This window comes from Bubalus kerabau, chromosome 2 (genome assembly GCF_029407905.1).
Source record: "Bubalus kerabau isolate K-KA32 ecotype Philippines breed swamp buffalo chromosome 2, PCC_UOA_SB_1v2, whole genome shotgun sequence".
Classification (NCBI taxonomy): Eukaryota; Metazoa; Chordata; class Mammalia; order Artiodactyla; family Bovidae; genus Bubalus; species Bubalus kerabau.
Window position 1 is genome coordinate 97,226,082 of NC_073625.1, and position 21,642 is coordinate 97,247,723.

Consider the following 21,642-nt stretch of genomic DNA (forward strand, 5'->3'; position numbering starts at 1 on the left):
CCTAGGAAGATACTCATTTTCAGGTAAGGAAAATAAGTTCAAAAAAGAATAGGAATAAAAAAGAAAGAAAAGTGATTTGGCAAGTATCTATGGTAAGTTTTGAAGGTATATTTACATTTAAGACTATCTTTGCTCCTCTTCTCATTCTCTAAGTAAATTTTTCTTGCAACTCTGGGTTCAGTGAACATTTTATGGAGATAACTTACACATTTATATTTCTATAAAAATCTATTCATCTAAACTCTAGAGTCATATACCTAATGCTTATTCAGATCTCTTGACTGTTCCTTTAATGCATCTCAAAATCAATGTATCCCAAACCAAATTTACCTATTCATCCCTGATCCTCTTCTAGTATCCCTTTCCTCGGTGATTGGCTTCACCATCCACCCTTTTCCAGAAGCCAGAAGACTCAGAGTCAGTCTGACAGTCTTGACAGGTGCCTGTCCCTCAGGTTTCTCATTCAACCCATAACCAAGTTCCATCAACATATTCTCTCCATTTCTACCACCACCAGTCATTTAATGTACTGTAATAAATCCCTTGCTCAATTACAATCACCATTTAACTAGTATACCTTTTACTACTCAGGATACTCTATAATTAACTCTTGAAGATTTTACCAGAGTGATTTTTTTTTTAAAGCATGTTTAATATCACATCTTTGAAAAAGCAAACCTTTCCATTGCTCTTAGGATAAAGTCAAAACTTCTCACAGTCCACCAGGCCCTGCATGGTACTGGCCTGCCTACCTCTCTAGTCTTATCTCACACCACAGTCTGCCTCTATCTTTGTTCTCCAGGCATGTGGGACTTTCTGCACCTTCTCTTTGTCTTGTTCTCTGTCACCATAGGATTTTTTTTTTTCTTCATTGTAGCAAGGATCTATCTTCCTTCCCTCTTTATCTATTTAACCTTTCTCCATTTTCAGTTTCTTCAGCACAATAATCTTTTCTTCATGGAAGCCTTCCCTGATCTTTCTAAAAAGGCCAAATTACTCTTTTATAGAAATTTCCAGATAACACTTCTTTTTTCACTTGCTCTATTTACATTTTTACATTCACTTGTGTTGTTATTGTATTAGTTCATCATTCCCTCTAGGCTGTAAAATCTATAAAAGAGGAATATTCTGGTTTTAGTCACCATTTGCTATGGGATGAATATTTGTATATGTTAGAATATTTGAATATTTATATATTTAAATTTTAATGTACTGTGTGAAAGTATTAGGGACTAGAGCCTTTGAGAGGTGATTAGGGTAGTCTTCATGAATTTAATAAATGACATTTTACAGAGGTCTAGCTCACCCTTTCACAGAGAAGGCACAGAGAGAAGTCTGCAGTCTATAACTTGAAAAGGGTCTTCACCAGACACTGAATTCTCCAGCAACATAATCTTGGAGTTTCCAGTTTTCAAGACTATGAGAAATAAATTTATGTTGTTTATAAGCCACTAAGTCTGTAGGGTTTTGTTATAAGCGGCTTAAATAGACTAGTAAGACACCGTCATATGGCCAGTGTCTTTTTGACAGTCCATAGCACAAACAAGGTGCTCAATAATGATTTAAATGTTGGAAGAATCAAACTTTGACAATGTTACACTGCTTATTTTAACTTTATTCTTGAAATACTCACAGAACAAATACAGATTAAATGAATGTATACACCTGACTATAATTTCAGGTGATATGGATGAATTATTCACAAGGATTGTTCATGTCAAAGAGATACTGAAAAAAATTAGACCAAGAGAAGGCAAGATAAGGAGAATTTCATCTCTTAGGATTATACATGTCCTACTTTTGTTCCTCTTTTACCAAATTCTTAGTCTATTCTTAAGATCATTTTCTAATTCAGCTACCCAGAAGAACATGTGCCTTATTTGGCTGCTTCCTCAAAACATCATGTTTCAATTGGGAATCAGAGGGAAATTAAAGTCATCTGAAACTTCATCTCTGGTTTTGATTTAATTATTCCAAATTGTTCTATAAATAGTTGTGTAAAATCATAACAAGCAAACATTACATAAATAAAAATAAAAAATAAACCTTTGGAAACAGTGCTTGATTATCCAAACTAAGTTGGTTAAAGAAAAAAAAATTACCACTACAGAACTGTAAAGTAATTAGCCTCCAATTAAAATAAATAAATTAATTTAATAAAAAAATGAAATAAAATAACCCTTTTAAAAAAAAGAAAAAAATTAACAAGACTTTAACTCAACCTCTACATAGTTCTTATAAGAGCATGCGAGAGTTATTATTATTTTTTTTTTGTCCAAAGACATAAAAATATCTACTCTGATTTAAAATAAAGTTCATGACCAGCCTGTCTTTTCTTATATTTGCTCTCAAATGCTACAAATATTGTCAATTAATGAGCTCTGACTTGAGTGAATGGTAAGGGAGTTCATGTCAAATGGATTGGCCTGTTTAATATAGTTAAAGTGGAAAAAAAATCAGAGCAGTTTAATTTGCCTTAATTTACTAAAAATTGCCTTAATTCACTAAAAACAAAACAAACCTCTTTTTCGAGAAGACATCGTATTGTTGTGCACACTCCTTTAGACAGTGGCTAGGCAGATCCCTGGAACAACTGAATCTCCAAGTTGTGAACTGGAAAAGTGAGAAAAAGAGTACATTTATCATAGCATGAATAAACAGTTACGTAGTAAATTACTTTGAGAAAATATTTGGCATGTATTAGCAATTCAATGAACATTTCTTTCCTTTTTTTATTAGTCTTAATCTCAGATGATTGTATTCGAACAAGGGTTAGATAATAGCTTCTTTCGTGTATGATTATGAGTCAGAATTAAAAACAACACTTCATAGGAGTCAACCAAAAGACATTTTCCAAATAAATATATACAAACAATTGTTATCATTGTAATCAATTTCTGTTACACAAAGGAAAATGCTATTCATTTTTAAAGCATAATAAAGAGTTAAATTAGAACAATCATCTCTATCTGGATTCATTTTTCTTGCAGCAAAACCAGTGGTTCTCCCAGAGATTAAGAAAAAAATATTATATTGGTAGGCATAAAGGAAGGAAGAAAGGAAGGAAAGAGATATGAAGTGTTAAGCGATTTTATTCCTGGCTCATCCACTCCTTTTCTTAGTGACCTCATAGCACTCATTTCCGAATTTTGACAGTGACATCCTGTATTTCATAACATGTGTGAGGTAAAAAAGGAAACATAAAATTATTTCTACAGTATTAAAGATGTTCTGAAAATAAAAAGACCATCATTACATTCTCCTTTCTGCTTATTATATTTCAAAAGCAAAGCAATCATTGTTATCTGGTTTTCTGTTACCCTTTGCTTTAAGTCCTCAAGTTGAATATACATGTGTATCATTCTGTACATGTGAGAATAAGTTCCAAACTTCTCTCTCAGTATAAGTTAGTGTCAAGGCTATTACTTTCTATATGTGAATGTCAAAGTCAAGAAGTAAACATAACATTCTGTTTAGTATTTCTCTCTAATTCTGTATTTTACCTGCCTTTTTTTTTTTTTTTAAAGCACAACAAAGAGATAAAGATGGCGGGAAAAGAAGAAAAAAAATTAAAAATATGTTAAACCAGAGATTGAGATATTTTTTAGAATCTGATTTATCAATAATGAGAGTGAAAGAACCTTAAATACAGAAACAGAGAAAATCTCAAGAGACATGAAGACAGAAATTAAAATCCCTGCACCAAAATTAGTGCATTAACTACACCTGTACGCTGAGAAAATGGCTTCCTTGGTGGTTCAGTGGTAAAGAACCAGCCTGCCAATGCAGGAGTTGTGAATTTGATCCCTGGGTTGGGAAGCTCCTTTAGAGAAGCAAATGGCAACCCACTCCAATATTCTTTCCTGGGAAATCCCATGGACAGAAGAGCCTGGAGGGCTATAATGCATGGATTGCAAGAGAGTTGGACATTACTTAGCAACTAAACAACAACAACAACAAAATACTGAGGAAAGAACATTTATCAAAGTCAAAAGTTTAGGAGCATACATTTGTACCTAGCTAGGGAAAATATCACTGCAGATGGTGACTGCAGCCATGAAATTAAAAGACGCTTACTCCTTGGAAGAAAAGTTATGACCAACCTAGATAGTATATTCAAAAGCAGAGACATACTTTGCCAACGAATGTCCGTCTAGTCAAGGCTATGGTTTTTCCAGTGGTCATGTATGGATGTGAGAGTTGGACTATAAAGAAAGCTGAGCACCGAGGAATTGATGCTTTTGAATGTGGTGTTGGAGAAGACACTTGAGAGTCCCTTGGACTGCAAGGAGATCCAACCAGTCTATTCTGAAGGAGATCAGCCCTGGGATTTCTTTGGAAGGAATGATGCTAAAGCTGAAACTCCAGTACTTTGACCACCTCATGCGAAGAGTTGACTCATTGGAAAAGACTCTGATGCTGGGAGGGATTGAGGGCAGGAGGAGAAGGGGACGACAGAGGATGAGATGGCTGAATGGCATCACTGACTCAATGGACGTGAGTCTGTGTGAACTCCGGGAGTTGGTGATGGACAGGGAGGCCTGGCGTGCTGCGATTCATGGGGTTGCAAAGAGTCGGACACGACTGAGCGACTGAACTGAACTGAACTGAGGGACAATATGTGGCTCTTCCCTGGTAGCTCATAGAGTAAAGAATCTGCCTGCAGTGCAGGAGACCAGGTTCAGTCCCTGGGTTAAGAAGATCCCCTGGAGAAGGAAATGGCAACCCATTCCAGGATTCTTGCTTGGAGAATTCCTGGCAGGCTACGGTCCATGGGCTCACAGAGTCGAACATGACTGAGCGACCAACACTTTCAACTTTCAGGGACAATATTATCTTGTGAACTTTTAGAACACAACTCATATCTTAAAATTGCAATTCTACAAATAGAGGCATACCTCTTTTGTACTTTTTTGTTTTGATGTCAAAAGAATTTAATTGAGGGTCAAATCCACCTTGTAAGTCCCCACATTTCCAACTCAAGTCTACAAGTAAGTGCAGTCTTATATCTAAAAATCAGTATGAAAAATGGACTTTTGTTGAATTTTAGCATAGGGATGCATTTTTTAAAAATAAAATGAAATCATATATACGCATGTGTTTCTTCATCATGTTAGGGAAGTTACATGGCTTATTTTCTGACCCTTCAGTTCAGTTCAGTTCAGTCGCTTAGTCGTGTCCGACTCTTTGCAACCCCATGAATTGCAGCACGCCAGGCCTCCCTGTCCATCACCAGCTCCCGGAGTTCACACCGACTCACGTCCATTGAGTCAGTGATGCCATTCAGCCATCTCATCCTCTGTCGTCCCCTTCTCCTCCTGCCCCCAATCCCTCCCAGCATCAGAGTCTTTTCCAATGAGTCAACTCTTCGCATGAGGTGACCAAAGAACTGGAGTTTCAGCTTTAGCACCATTCCTTCCAAAGATATCCCAGGGCTGATCTCCTTCAGAACGGACTGGTTGGATCTCCTTGCAGTCCAAGGGACTCTCAAGAGTCTTCTCCAACACCACAGTTCAAAAGCATCAATTCTTCGGTGCTCAGCTCTCTTCACAGTCCAACTCTCACATCCATACATGACCACAGGAAAAACAGAGCCTTGACTTAGATGAACCTTTGTTGGCAAAGTAATGTCTCTGCTTTTGAATAAGCTATCTAGGTTGGTCATGACTTTCCTTCCAAGGAGTAAGCGTCTTTTAATTTCATGGCTGCAATCACCATCTGCAGTGATTTTGGAGCCCCCCAAAAAATAAAGTCTGACACTGTTTCCACTGTTTCCCCATCTATTTCCCATGAAGTGATGGGACCAGATGCCATGATCTTCGTTTTCTGGATGTTGAGCTTTAAGCCAACTTTTTCACTCTCCACTTTCACTTTCATCAAGAGGCTTTTGAGTTCCTCTTCACTTTCCGCCATAAGGGTGGTGTCATCTGCATATCTGAGGTGATTGATATTTCTCCTGGCAATCTTGATTCCAGCTTGTGTTTCTTCCAGTCCAGCGTTTCTCATGATGTACTCTGCATATAAGTTAAATAAGTAGGGTGACAATATACAGCCTTGATGTACTCCTTTTCCTATTTGGAACCAGTCTCTTGTTCCATGTTCTAACTGTTGCTTCCTGACCTGCATACAAATTTCTTAAGAGGCAGATCAGGTGGTCTGGTATTCCCATCTCTTTCAGAATTTTCCACAGTTTATTGTGATCCACACAGTCAAAGGCTTTGGCATAGTCAATAAAGCAGAAGTAGATGTTTTTCTGGAACTCTCTTGCTTTTTCCATGATCCAGCAGATGTTGGCAATTTGATCTCTGGTTCCTCTGCTTTTTCTAAAACCAGCTTGAACATCAGGAAGTTCATGGTTCACATATTGCTGAAACCTGACTTGAAGAATTTTGAGCATTACTTTACTAGCGTGTGAGATGAGTGCAATTGTGAAGTAGTTTGAGCATTCTTTGTCATTGCCTTTCTTTGGGATTGGAATGAAAATGGACCTTTTCCAGTCCTGTGGCCACTGCTGAGTTTTCCAAATTTGCTGGCATAAGGAGTGCAGCACTTTCACAGCATCATCTTTCAGGATTTGAAAGAGCTCAGCTGGGATTCCATCACCTCCACTAGCTTTGTTCATAGTGATGCTTTCTAAGGCCCACTTGACTTCCCATTCCAGGATGTCTGGCTCTAGGTCAGTGATCACACCATCGTGATTATCTGGGTCGTGAAGATCTTTTTTGTACAGTTCTTCTGTGTATTCTTGCCATCTTTTCTTAATATCTTCTGCTTCTGTTAGGTCCATACCGTTTCTGTCCTTTATCGAGCACATCTTTGCATGGAGTGTTCCCTTGGTATCTCTAATTTTCTTGAAGAGATCTCTAGTCTTTCCCATTCTGTTGTTTTCCTCTATTTCTTTGCATTGATCGCTGAGGAAGGCTTTCTTATCTCTTCTTGCTATTCTTTGGAACTCTGCATTCAGATGCTTATATCTTTCCTTTTCTCCTTTGCTCTTCGCTTCTCTTCTTTTCACAGCTACAGTTAAATTAATTGAATGCTCTTGGATTTCAAGAAATAGCTTTTTCCTAATGTGATGATATGAATTGGTTTATCAGTTACTCAGGGACATTTCTTATCTCAGCACTTAAGTCATCTAGTTCCAGAGAAAAATGTAATCTTACTCTGGACACAATAAAACTCTACATGATCCAATAGTCTCCATAGAGTTTTGCCGTTCTGGACACTTTGCTTTTCTGTCTTTGCTTCTCTCCGTGTTTGTATCTATTTTGCTTCCATATTGTGGTTTCTGTTTCATCATGGCTTTTACTCCTTTGTTGCATCTGCTTACTGTCTCTGTCTTAAGTATTTTTCAGTTTCTATGATATCCATAGGCCTCTGTGTGTGTGCATGCACATGTTTGTGTGCATAATTTACAAAATTATAAGGTAAAAAATAAATGTTTTTTTAATCAATTAATCATTATCTTTATAGGACTTCTACCAGCACTAAAAATAGCTGCCTGTAGTCAGGCACTGTTTTCAATTCCATTTAACTGAGACCATGGTGACTGTATTACAAGGTATAAGGCATGGAGACCTATGTGGAAACAATGGCCTGCAACTGTTTTAGCAGAATGAAACTAAAAGTATGGTTAGTGCTCATGCTATGACCTGTTTAATATGGTAGCACTTATGTATTTCATGAGTTCTAAACATTTTGCAAGCTGATGTGACCATGCTATGTGAATGACATATTTTATGAAAAATTCTGCTTTATCTCCTAGATGTCCTTGAAGTTAAAAGCACTTAGGAAAAAACTGTGGTGAGTGCATTGTATAGCATTACCCTAAGAAGTAAGCTATTACATATCTACTGATCCCATTTATATGAGTTAATGCTGCTTTCACTGGAAGCTGAGTTCCTGATTGAGTTCATTGCACTTGACATCAAACTACACTGCCTTTGATTGTTTTATTTAAGTATGGAATTAATAAGCTAAGACCGCTTGTGGTTTATGGAAGGGATAATAATAAATTACATTGTGGTTAGTTCATTTATATATTTAGGGGGAAAAGTTAAACAAGTTATCATTTAAACAAAACACAATTATGAAGCTTTAGTGAGCCCATACTTGTAACTCTGTATTTACTTGTGATTACGAATCTGCAAAAATGATTTAAAGGTTTTTTAAAAGTCCAGTAGCAAAGAAAACAAACTTCTACAGGAGAAATACTGAATGCATTTGTTTGTCCTGGAAAAGAAAAGGTTAAGTTCATAAGAATAAGGCAGAGCAAACATAATGAATATGGACTTGTTTGACAAATTACAGCAGTAGAACTTGTTCAAATGATGCTACTTTAAGAGATACAGATATGTAAACAAAATGTTCAGAGATGATGTTAGATCTAAATGCCAGATGATGTTTATATATATGAAATATATTACTAATTTTGATTGAAGAATTTTTTCCTAACTACAAAAATAGTACATTACATTGCAAGAAATGCAGGAAATGAATAGAAAAGAAAGAAAAATTAAAACAATCTACTTTCATACATGCCACACACACACACAATATGCATGTGTATTCCAATGACCAATGTTTAGGCAAGGGGAAAAATCGACTTTGTGCAGTCATCAAAACCTTTAGTGTCAATTTCCTCCCAGGTCATTTTAGCAGATGCTGTTGGTACCCTGTCCATATTTCCATATTTCTCTGGAGCCGCTGTCCACTGTGGCTTTTTATGTCTCTCTCTTTGTGAGGGCTTTCTCTCTCTCATAAGCCTGCTTAGTCAGTACGAAGCAGTGTGGACCCAGATCCATTAATGGCTCATGAGCAACCCTCAGCCAACAAGAGACAAGAGTTTGTGTGTAATGTTTCAGTTTCCCTTCCCTTAGTGAGACAATTCTGTTTTGCTTTATGTATTCTCTCAGAAGATTCCCCTATGGGGATCCACATGTGAACCATGAATGATCCCATTCCTTAATGCTCTCTTTATTGGTCCTCTTCTTTTCTCTGCTCACTGCTGTACCTTCTCACTGTAGGAGTCTGTTTTTACAAAAACCAAATTATTATGGTCATAGCAAAGATAGACAGTGGGTTTTCAGAATAGGTCTTCATAGAGAATAGGAAGTTTTAGACCACCATATTTAATGCAAAAAAAAAAAAAACAACTATATGTAACTTTATTATTATTTGGTCACAACTGTTTTTACTAGTTTTTTTCGCTGTTCATCTCTCTTTTGGTTCTAACGTAGTGAGGCAGCCTGGTGTTCTGGAAAGAGCCTCAGAAGAGAAACATATAGATATATATTCGTGCCTTGGTCACCATTAGTCAGTCATCTAACCTCTCAGAGACTCTGTTTCTTTGTTCATAAAATAGGGGTAAAATACCTGTATGTCCAAACTTACATGTTTTTTATAGGCCTTAAATGAGAAACTTGGTCGCAGTATTTTCTATGCAATAGTTTAGGAGATAACAGGAACTGGTATCAAATTTATACTAGGGCTTTGATCTCCACCTCTCACTTCCTTTGCTGTTACGTGTTTATGTCTTTGGTAACTTTGCCTAACTTTCTTTAGAGCTTCATGTGCTGACTTCAGGACTTGAACTTCATGTTATCCATTCATCTATGAATACACAAAGATTGACAGTTAACAATCATTTGTGGTGCTGAGAGAAAAAATACATTTTGTATTTCTCTCACGGAGGTTTTCGCATCAGCAAGAGCCCAACTACAGTGCTCGCACAAAGGAACCTACCCAACACCAGAAGTTTTCTTGATCAATCAAGAAGTTTAAAGCATATGGTTCTCCCATTTAAGAGCAGCTGGGGGAAGGTTTCTGTTACCACATCATTTTGGAGTCAGAAATTCTTGCTTCCTCTAGAAGCAGCCATCTGGAATCACTATTAGTAAAACAGAGAGATCCAATTACAAGCATCTATTTGTAGTGGAGGCTCCTGTTAGCTTTTAAAGGAAAATCTTGTACAGAGCCAATGCCTGGCTGGTTTACCTATGGGAAATAAACTCAGGTGCAAAGATGGACTCTATCAGAGAAAAATATGAAAAGGAAGGATAAATAAAAACAAATTAGGCCTTACATTTTTTTTCATGATCCAAGTCACTTAAGATTTTATTTTAAACTTTTTTTTTTTTTTTTTTAAGATTACAGATATGGTTTTCTTCCACAGCAGAGAGGGAGCAATCAAGCTCAAGTTACAAAGCTAGGAAAAAGATGAAAGTTTAGAAAACCTTAGAACTTTGCTGACTTACAGGCAGAAGGACGGGGAAAGGCTGAAAGGCAGGAAATAATGATTACTATTTATGCTCCACTTCATAGTTTCCACTTTGGTTAAACTAACTGGAAGGAAACAAATGATTATGTTACTTGTGTCATCACTTACATCAGTGGTTTTATTTTTGAAAAAAAACATCATTACCCTTTCTTATTCAAGGAGAATGAGAATAATTGCCCAATCTTATTCTAATGTATCAATCTAAATGTTTTTATTGCAAAGATAGGGAAATAGTGAAATCTGCATTGGTGTATACAGTAGCTTGATCACAGAGTAGCTGAAAATTTAGTATTAGAGACCAGAGGTTACAGATCACAGTAAACAAAATGTCACCTGTGGAGCTTTATCTTCATGCTGGGGTTTATTCACCTCTGTTCTCCTACACGGATTTTCACAGTATCAAAGAAGAATTTCTTTGCAAATGCAAAATCTTTCATATAGAATTTTCCTTTTGTGCTTATATGAATTTATTTACCCCTTTAAAAAATTCCCTGATCGGGTTCCTTTTTCAAAACAATAAAACAAAAATAGTAGTGAGCACCTACTGTATGCTAATATTGGACAGGAGGTCATATATGCGAACTCACATTCATGTGAAGTAGAGGCATTTCTTGGTTATGCAGATAAAGAAGGTTTCCACCCGAATTCCTCCACCAGTTAGAGTTGGCAGCAAAAAAGTTGTCACTTAACCTGTGGCCTCTTATTGTTTCTAATGGATTTATCTTAACCCCAAACAGGGTTTTCAAGTCTTTTGAAGACTGAGAATTGTAGAATATTAAGTTGATGCTTTGTAGAATATTAAGTAGATGCTTAATAAATGCTTGTTGATGGTTACATCTTACGTTTATTACCTAATTTAATGTAACTTCTGTCTACTCTTAATATCCAAGAAGTCTGATTTTAAGTGACCAGGAAATGAAAAAGACACAGGCTAATATAAAACCTCATTGTTAGCTGTATGACTTCAGTGTAAAATATGATCTACTTACCTGTTCAATATTAGACCAACAGAAAGGAAAGGTTTTGGTATCCAAGGGAAAGAAATTCTGCATCATAGTCATAGCTGTAAAGAAGAAAGATCTGGAATCACTCTAAAGATATCTATGTAAGGTATAAGCCAGTGTCTCTCAGACCATCTGGAGTAAAAGACTAGTTTCACCCCCTTCCCCTACTAATCTGTTCTGGATTAATAATTTTGTAAAATGCAAAATTAAATTACTAAAACGAATTACTGAAAAAAAGAAATACAAAATAATGCTCTGTTTTTAACTCTCAGATTCAGTAAACAAAAATTACCATGCGAAATTGCCATGAATATTTATTGTAAATTTCTAAATGATTTTGTCACTGATCAGTTATACATAGTTTATGAACCAACCACAGACTGCAGCTCTATGCTTGGAGAAAGATCGGTGTAAATTGTAATCCTATCTAAAGATCAAGTTGCTTAATAAATACAAGGAATTAAAAAAATCTCAAAACAACAAAGAAACAAGAACATTATTTTTTAGTTGGGAAACTTTCCTGCTGGCCAGAGAAATAGACTTTGAGTAGCATGCCAGTGCAGAGACTTGAGCAGCTGTTACTCTCTGCTCTTCCTTTTTGTTTTTTCTTGACTTTGATTTTGTGTAATATAAGTAATCCTCTTTTCCTTATATTCCACTTTTTCAATGATATTCTAGACATTAATATAAATATCACAGGGAATTTTCCTTGTTTCCCTATTTATCATATTCTTAAGCAATCTCTAAATAGCACCTATGGCTCAATTTTATTAAATATTATAAAACTGTAGGTAAATCCTATTTTATATTCTGCATTTCATAATGCTTTCAAGAATTAGTTTAAAAGATGCTTTTCTGACTATCAGTAACAATGAAATTAAGTGATTTCCTTAGTATGACAGCAATCACTTTCTTTGAAGTTAATGTCAAACTTATTTTTAAAATGATGTAAACATGTGTGAATTCAACAGAGGGGGATTGGAATTAATTTTATTAAGAAATATTCAAGTTTATTCAGAAATCATTTTCCCTATAAATACATGTCTATAATTGGTCAAATTACAACTTAAATATTTAAAAAAAATTGGGGAGGGGCCACATCACACAGTATGTAAGATCTTAACACCCTGACCAGAGATCAAACCTGCACCCCCTGGAGTGGAAGAACAGAGCTTTAACCACTGAACCTCCAGGAATGTCCCTGTTCTAACAACTTAAATCCTAACATTGCCATCTGGTGGGAATGTCAGTGCAATGAGTGATACATACATGCTAGAGGTAATATATGATGAACTAACAGTAGCTAACCAACATAAGAAGACTATGTCTTACATAATTGTTTTTTACTATATAATTCCTAGCTTAGTCAACTCATTTCTCTTTCAAATAAATCTGAACTAAAGGAGAAGAAAAGTAAGAAAATTTTATTCAATTATTTGTAGGTATTGAAGACACATTTATATATAGTCACTCCACCTTGGCTTCATTCTTTGAGACTGATACAGAATTTTTCTTCATGCATTATTTAACAGGGACTAAGTTCAGATAAGTTACCTTAGTTTCTTAGGTGCTATAGGAGGATGTGAACAGTGGAAAAAATAGCCAAGATTTGTCCTTGTACATGCTTGTACTAGTTTATTACTACTCATATATATTAAAAGTTAAGAATTTATGATTTTGACTTTAATATTTCCTGTCAAGCGTTAGCTGCCTAAGTAGAATGTAGAACGTGTAATTTGGAACAATAAGCAATTAGAATTGTAAAGGTAGTTGTTTCACTAGTTTTAGATAATAAAAGTCATGCTTTTGAATTTTATTGTATTTGAAAACATGCAATATTTCAGCAGCTATAAAGCAAATTATTGAAATAAGTACATAATGAATGCATTGTATTAAGACAGATTTTAGAGATCATTGAAAATATTTATACATGAAACAAAGAAACTGGGGATATGGCAAATCTAACAACATTAATAATATTCCTGAGTTCATGTCCTTAGAATTAAATGTGAGCATTCAACTCTTTATCCTACTGAGTATTAACCCTTACATAAACCCTGTTATACAGCGATCAAAAGCCACATGCTATTTAGTTAAAAAGTTAGCAAGCAGGAACAAGATCTCTATAAAGAAGGGAATACATTCTGTTGGTAGAAAGGCAAGAAGAATTGCTATTTGTTTTCTTCTCATGTTTTGAGTGTGAGGAGGAACAAAGCCTTTCAATGACTGAGAAATATCAATTGGTCAATAGGGGATGAATAGAAACAAGAACATAAAAGTAAATTATAACAAACAACATGAATTTCACATAAGTCTCTGGTGAGAAACTTAAACATATTGCAAATATATTAGGGATTTCCAATTTGCTAATATTTTCCCTAGTTTAACCAGTTTTTTCTATAGTACCACATCAATAGAAATTTTAGTGTTGATTAACAAAGGGAGTCAAAATATACAATTCAGGGGTGAGTACATCTGACATTTACCTTCTCATGAGAGAGAGGATGAGAAGTCTCTTGTGGTGATAAAAAGAGTCATCTTTGTGCTCTTTATATGAAGATTAAGAATACATCAGAGGGTGGAAAGTAGGTATTTTCCTTTCTACTAATATTTTTTGTAGTCTTTTACTGAAAGATTTTTTTGGAAAATAGGCTACTGTTGTTACTGGTACAGATCTTAAGTTCTGAAGACCATCCTATCACCACTTTGGAACACAACAGTTGTTTCAGTAGAACTTTCTAGGATTTTTCTAACTTTGATTCTAAACATAATGGCTATAAATTAGCTTTTTTTAAAACAAACACTCAAACCAATATAAATACAAATCACAATCCAAATGCCTTATTCAATCTCCCAAAATGACTCATTACAGTATCTAGTTGCTGAAGGTATTTGCATAATCAAATATTCTGAAAAATAAAGAAACTTTTTTCACAAAGGAAAAACAATGTAGATGTATGCTTTATATATGTAAATGGTTAATAATTGTTTTGCTTTGAGTGTAGTGTGCTATTTATAATGATAAATTTACTATTTCCTACATGATATATGACATTCTAACTAGTATCATATAAATATAAAGTTGTGGGGAGGAAAAGAAAAAAACAATATTGTATATTTTTATCTATCAAAATTGAGACTGGAGGGTAGGTGGATATAGATGATAAAGTCATGCGTGGGTTTTTAACTGAGTGGGGTTGTTACCTCTAGCCCCTGCATTGTTCAAAGGTCAATTGTATTGTTTCTCTAACTAAAATTCTCTCTTTTTTTGAGCTAGTATTTGGGATTTGTTGTTGTTATTCAATTGTTAAGTTTTGTATGACTCTTTGTGACCCCATGGACTGCAGCATGCCAAGCTTTCCTTTCCTTCATCATCTCCTGGAGTTTGCTCAAAATCATGTCCATTGAGTTGGTGAGGCCATCCAACCATCTCATCCTTTGTTGCCACTTCTCCTCTTGCTCTCAATCATTCCTTGCATCAGAGTCTTCTCCAGTGAGTCAGTTCTTTGCATCAGGTGGCCAAAGTATCAGAGCTTCAGCTCAAGTATCTGTCCTTCCAATGAATATTCAGGGTTGATTTCCCTTAGGATTGACTGGTTTGATCTCCTTGCAGTCCAAGGGACTCTCAAGAGTCCCCTCCAACACCACAGTTAGAAAGCATCACTTTTTCAGCATTTAGCCTTCTTTATGGTCTAACTCTCACATCTGTACATGACTACTGAAAAAAACCATAGTATTAACTACATGGGCCTTTGTGGGCAAAGTAATGTCTCTGCTTTTTAATATGCTGTCTAGGTTTATTATGGCTTTTCCTCTAAGGAGCAAGGTCTTTTGATTTCATGCCTGCAGTCACTGTCCACAGTGATTTTGAAGCCCAGGAAAATAAAATCTGAAACTATTTCCACTTCCCTCATCTATTTGCCATGAAGTGATGGGACTAGACGCCATGATCTTCTCTTGAATGTTGAGTGTTAAGCCAGCTTTTGCACTCTTTCACTTTCATCAAGAGACTCTTAGTTCCTCTTTGCTTTCTGCCATTAGAGTTGCATCATTAGCATATCTAGGGTTATTGATATTTCTCGCAGCAATCTTGATTCCAGCTTGTGACATTTTGCATAGTGTACTTTCCATATAAGTTAAATAAGCAATAGATATTTGGGATACATATACATTTTCACTTCCATCTTACCTGTCTCCCTCAAATTCTGTTATGCAGGTCAAGAAGCAACAGTTAGAACTGGACATGAAACAATGGACTGGTTCAAAATTGTGAAAGGAATACGCCAAGGCTTTATATTGTAACCCTGCTTATTTAACTTATATGTAGAGTACATCATGCAAAATGCCAGGCTAGATGAAGCACAAGCTGGAATCAAGATTCCCGGGAGAAATATCAATAACCTCAGATATGCTGATGGCATCACCCTTATGGCAGAAAGCGAGGAAGAACTAAAGAGCCCCTTGATGAAAGTGAAAGAGGAGAGTGAAAATGCTAACGTAAAACTCAATATTAAAAAAAATTAAGATCACTGCATCTGGTCCCATCACATCTTGGCAAACAGATGGGGAAACAATAGAAATAGTGACAGACTTTATTTTCTTCGGCTCCAAAATCACTGTGGATGGTAACTGCACCCATGAAGTTAAAAGACGCTTGCTCCTTGGAAGAAAGCCATGAGAAACCTAGACAGCATTTTAAAAAGCACACATTACTTTGCTGACAAAGGTCCATTTAGTCAAAGCTATGGTTTTTCCAGTAGTCATTTATGGATGTGAGAGTTGCACCATAAAGAAGGCTGAGCAGTGAAGAATTGATGCTTTTGAACTGTGGTGTTTGAAAAAACTCTTGGACTGCAAGGAGATCAATCCCGTCAAACCCAAATAGTCACTGAAAGGACTGATGTTGAAACTGAAGCTCTAATACTTTGGCCATCTGATGTGAAGAGCCATCTCATTGGAAAAGACCTGATGCTGGGAAAGATTGAAGGCAGGAGGAGAAGGGGATGACAGAGGAAGAGAGGGTTGAATGGCATCAGCAACTCAATGGACATGAGTTTGAGCAAACTCTGGGAGACAGTGAAGGACAGGGAAGCCTGGCATACTCCTGTCCATGTGGTCGCAAAGAGTCAGACACGACTGAGTGACTGAAAAACAACAAATACCTCACTCAGAGTTAATGCCTGATATCTGTCTTTCATTCCTGCGTTTATTCTAGAGGGTGTTGCATCACTGACTCAATGGACATGAATTTGAGCAAACTCCAGGAGACAGGAGATAGTGAAAGACAGGGAAGCTTGGTGTGCCCTAGTCCATGGGGTTGCAAAGAGTCGAAAGGACTTAGCAACTGAACAATAACAGCAAGAACACTAAACTTAAGTAGAGTATTTCTTCTACTTAAGAGTAGAAATATTTCCTATCCTCCTCAGCAAAATGGAACTTCCTATATATATAAAAGATCTATTAAACAGTGCTTTATATATCTCTTAAAAATTAGGACTGTAGTAATAAATCCAATTATCTTTTCCTAGATGAAGAAGAAAAGAAAGAACCAAACATAGTGGTAAAATAGGAGATGAAGAAATAGAACTGAAGTACAATTTCCTCATTCCCCTGTCCAGGAGAAAGCCTTCTAGAACTCACAAAATATCTCCCTTTGTTGAGAAACCAAAGGGATTTTTTCTTTTCCAATTTATGAGCCAATCAACTTTAAGTATACCTAATAGCCCCTTGTAAAATCTAGGCAGTTTAAACAGCAGGCCCTGTACTGATGTGATGGTTTTCTGAGTCATTGCTTCTTTAAAAGGTTGAATTGATCTTTTCTATCTTGGCTCTGGTAGAAATTTGAGGGGTTTTTGGTCAAATAACAAGTACTCTGCCTATTAAACTATTTTCTTTGATTTTTGAGGACAGAGTGGGTTTTCCCTCTGTCTTTTAGAAAGAAGCCTGAAAAATAAATTGAAATATTTTTTCAAGAATGACTCATACCAAAACCTTTAAAAGGTATCCATTAAATTTTATTGTACTAGTAGTCCTGCCATAAAATGAATTTGAATTTGATTTTTCTCTACCTTCATGTTAACACACAGTATTAAGCCTGAGGCACTCAGAAAAAGAATTTATAAGTGAGAGATCATCAAACTGCTTGACCAATTTTCAACCTTAAAGTTTACTTATTTCTAGTGGATTTTATATTTTTAATCGATGATTGGCTGGATGAGGAAGTGTTTCTGCATAAGAAGCATATAATGCTTGGGACTCAAAGGTAAATAACAGCAATAGTTTGTTTTATGTTTTTCTCACTACCAAAGTAATGATCCTAATAAAGAGAGTTTCTTAGTAGTATGTACTATTGCTTTCAAACTATTTCTATGAACAAAATATTTAGTTTCTGATTTATTTCTTGCCTGTTTAAGGGAAGGCTTTCACAGAGCAAATAACAAAATAATATTTATTAAACTCTAAACAAAATCAGCAATTTAGTTGGGGAAGGTGCTGGGGAGGGTTAAGAAGATAAAAATGGTTTTACAGTTAATATATACTCAGAACAGCAATGCTATTCATTAATGCTAATCTAAAATCTGCAAAGGATTTATCTGTAGATTTCCCAATTATATAATAAAAGCTGAGAAAACATGCCATTGTTATGGCTAGTATGCTTGCTCTTTTGTTTTATGCTTATTTTTAGCAATTGTCATGGGGATGAGTGAAGATAGTGATTGTACTTTTTATTTTTTTTTTTTTTTTTTTTTTTTTTTTTTTAATTTTATTTTATTTTTAAACTTTACATAACTGTATTAGATTTGCCAAATATCAAAATGAATCCGCCACAGGTATACATGTGTTCCCCATCCTGAACCCTCCTCCCTCCTCCCTCCCCATTCCATCCCTCTGGGTCGTCCCAGTGCACCAGCCCCAAGCATCCAGTATCGTGCATCGAACCTGGACTGGCAATTCATTTCATACATGATATTTACATGTTTCAATGCCATTCTCCCAAATCTTCCCACCCTCTCCCTCTCCCACAGAGTCCATAAGACTGTTCTATACATCAGTGTCTCTTTTGCTGTCTCGTACACAGGGTTATTGTTACCATCTTTCTAAATTCCATATATATGCGTTAGTATACTGTATTGGTGTTTTTCTTTCTGGCTTACTTCACTCTGTATAATAGGCTCCAGTTTCATCCACCTCATTAGAACTGATTCAAATGTATTCTTTTTAATGGCTGAATAATACTCCATTGTGTATATGTACCACAGCTTTCTTATCCATTCATGATTGTACTTTTTAAATTGCACTTAAAGTTGTTGGTGGCATAGTAACTTTAAGGTGAATTCTACCCAGATATGTGTGCATGCGCCAGTGTCTTCGTTTTTTAAAAAAATCTCCTCTGCTTTGTCTTTCAATTTAATGAATTTGCATATTAGTCACTATGTCTGAAAGAATGGAATGTAGCAAGCCTTCACGAAAAGAAGGTTGGAAGAGTTTAAAGTAGGGTGAGGAATTAAAATGATTATTACTGCAGAAAAATGCAGCCTCCATATTTGTTCATCTTCAGATGGCCGGGAGGAGCAACCCCACGCCCGAGGCCAGGGGTGGTGGCCAGGAGGACCAACCCCACGTCCAAGGAGCCGTGGCTGCGCAGGCGCAGGAGGGCCTAGAGGAGCTATCCCACTTTGAAGGTCAGGAAGGGCAGCGGTGAAGAGATACCCCTAGTCCAAGGTAAGGAGCAGCAGCTGCTCTTTGCTGGAGCAGCCGTGAAGAGATACCCCACGCCCAAGGTAAAAGAAACCCAAGTAAGATGGTAGGTGTTGCAAGAGGGCATCAGAGGGCAAACACACTAAACCATACTCACAGAAAACTAGTCAATCTAATCACACTAGGATCACAGCCTTGTCTAACTCAATGAAACTAAGCCATGTCCATGGCGCAACCCAAGATGGGTGGGTCATGGTGGAGAGAACTGACAGAATGTGGTCCACTGGAGAAGGGAATGGCAAACCACTTCAGTATTCTTGCCTTGAGAACCCCATGAACAGTATGAAAAGGCAAAATGATAGGATACTGAAAGAGAAACTCCCCAGATCAGTAGGTGCCCAATATGCTACTGGAGATCAGTGGAGAAATAACTCCAGAAAGAATGAAGGGATGGAGCCAAAGCAAAAAGAATACCCAGCTGTGGATGTGACTGGTGATAGAAGCAAGGTCCGATGCTGTAAAGAGCAATATTGCATAGGAAGACCCTTGAGAGTCCCTTGGACTGCAAGGAGATCCAACCAGTCCATTCTGAAGGAGATCAGCCCTGGGATTTCTTTGGAAGGAATGACGCTAAAGCTGAAACTCCAGTACTTTGGCCACCTCATGCGAAGAGTTGACTCAGTGGAAAAGACTCTGATGCTGGGAGGGATTGGGGGCAGGAGGAGAAGGGGACGACAGAGGATGAGATGGCTGGATGGCATCACTGACTCGATGGACGTGAGTCTGAGTGAACTCTGGGAGCTGGTGATGGACAGGGAGGCCTGGCGTGCTGCGATTCATGGGGTCGCAAAGAGTCGGACACAACTGATCTGATCTGATCTGATCATTAGTGAAGCAGAGGTCTTTTTGATAAAAAGATAATAAGATTATGCTACGAGAGGTGTTAAACCGTTGAAACAAGGAGGCCATTAGACTAAAGGGACTCTAATACCAAGACGGTCTATGTAAGCAAACTGAAATTCAAGACTGTAGACATTTTAAGTTTACAAAATCAAAACCACTAAGGAAAACCAATCACAAACAACCAACTAGGCTTTAAACTATAACCAAATAATTTCCTTTTTTTGCTTTGGACTTTTTCTGTCTTTTCCCTGGCTTCTCACCACTTTACGTTTTGTTCTTCTCATTTTCAATGGAAGGCTTTCCAGATGGCCCAGTGGTAAAGAATCCATCTACCAATGCAGGAGATGTGAGTTTGATCCCTAGGTTGGGAAGATCCTCTGGAGAAGGATATGACAACTCACTCTAGAATTCTTGCTTGGGAAATCCTATGGACAGAGAAGCCTGATGGGCTACAGTCGATGGGGTTGCAAAAGAGTTGGACATGACTGACTGATTACCTAAGCAATGGATCAAAAACCAATCTCCTGGTAGATCAGTGGTAAAGAATCTGCCTGCCAATGCAGGAGATTCAGGAGACATGGATTTGACCCCTGTCCAGGAAGATCCCCTGGAGGATGAAATGGCAACCCACTGCAGTGTTCTTGCCTGAAAAAATCCCGTGGACAAAGAAACCTGGTGAGCTACATACAGTCCACAGGGTCACAAAAGAGTCATACATGACTTAGTGACTCAAAAATAACAACAATTTCAATGGATAAATGCTCAAATAAAGTCTTAAAAATTTTTTATATGTCAATTTATCTTTTAATGAAGGCAATCAATTTTAGAAACATTGAGCTTTATCTTATATGTGCTCAACATTGAAGAATGGTGCCCTTCTAAAATAGACTGAGGGTCTGATGGTCTCAAGACTCATGCAAATATGTTTAAGAGATTCCACAGCATGGAATATTAGAGGCTGAACCAAGACAAAGTGTGGAAACTGACCAGAAAGTAGGTAGAGTGGGAAGGAGGGAGGGAACCCAAGTAAGAAAGAGCTTTTGGTTTTCCATTCAAGAGGATACTGAATAGACAGAAAATCAATGCAAAGAAAAAGTAAACAAAAAATCAGAAAACCCAACTCATTCTTTGGATTCTCTGCATCCAGTCTTTGGATTCTAAGTGCATTCATAATCACCAATCACTACCCTTGAATGTTCTGCAGAATTTTCATTTTGTAAGTACAATTTTTCATTGATATTATGTGCAGCCTCTATACTAAGGCCCAGAATTTGACCTATCATGAGGCAAATATACAATAAACTCAGTGACTAGCACTTCGTATTTGTAAGCTATGGCTTGAGCGGAACTTAGTTGATCTCTGCGTTTTCTTTTTTTTCTACTGGACCTGTGCTGTATTCTCCTATGTTCTGATTCTCCGATGTCCCATCTGCTTCAACTCATCTTTAGCTGGCAAACAGGTAAGCTCTTTCCTTGGCCATCTAGGCTCAATCCCATGGTTTAGAGTTTGTATCTTCCTCGCTGGTGGAGCATTTGCTACCCTGAAATCTTTGGTTTCTCCTCAGGAATCATGTTTGTGGACCACCCCTGTGGTGATGACCCAGGTCCTGTTATGTCCATGTCTCTGAGAGAAAAGGTCCTTTGAAACCATATGACTAAAATAATTGTTAATGAGGAAGGTATCTGAATAACAACGAGCTGGATAAATCAAAAAAGGAGATTATATAAAAGCTCTATCATTCAGCCTCTTTCAACTTG

The 21,642-nt window shown here is 36.8% G+C and overlaps 1 long non-coding RNA gene across 1 annotated transcript in view; it reads left to right on the forward strand.

Annotated features, from left to right (window-relative positions):
• Window positions 1–17,477: 17,477 nt before the first annotated feature.
• Window positions 17,478–21,642, forward strand: part of LOC129644816 (uncharacterized) — a 28,614-nt gene continuing 24,449 nt past the window's right edge. The window contains exons 1-2 of the long non-coding RNA XR_008710998.1: window positions 17,478–17,545; window positions 18,842–19,005. This is a non-coding gene — a long non-coding RNA (uncharacterized LOC129644816). The remainder of the gene's footprint in view (window positions 17,546–18,841; window positions 19,006–21,642) is intronic.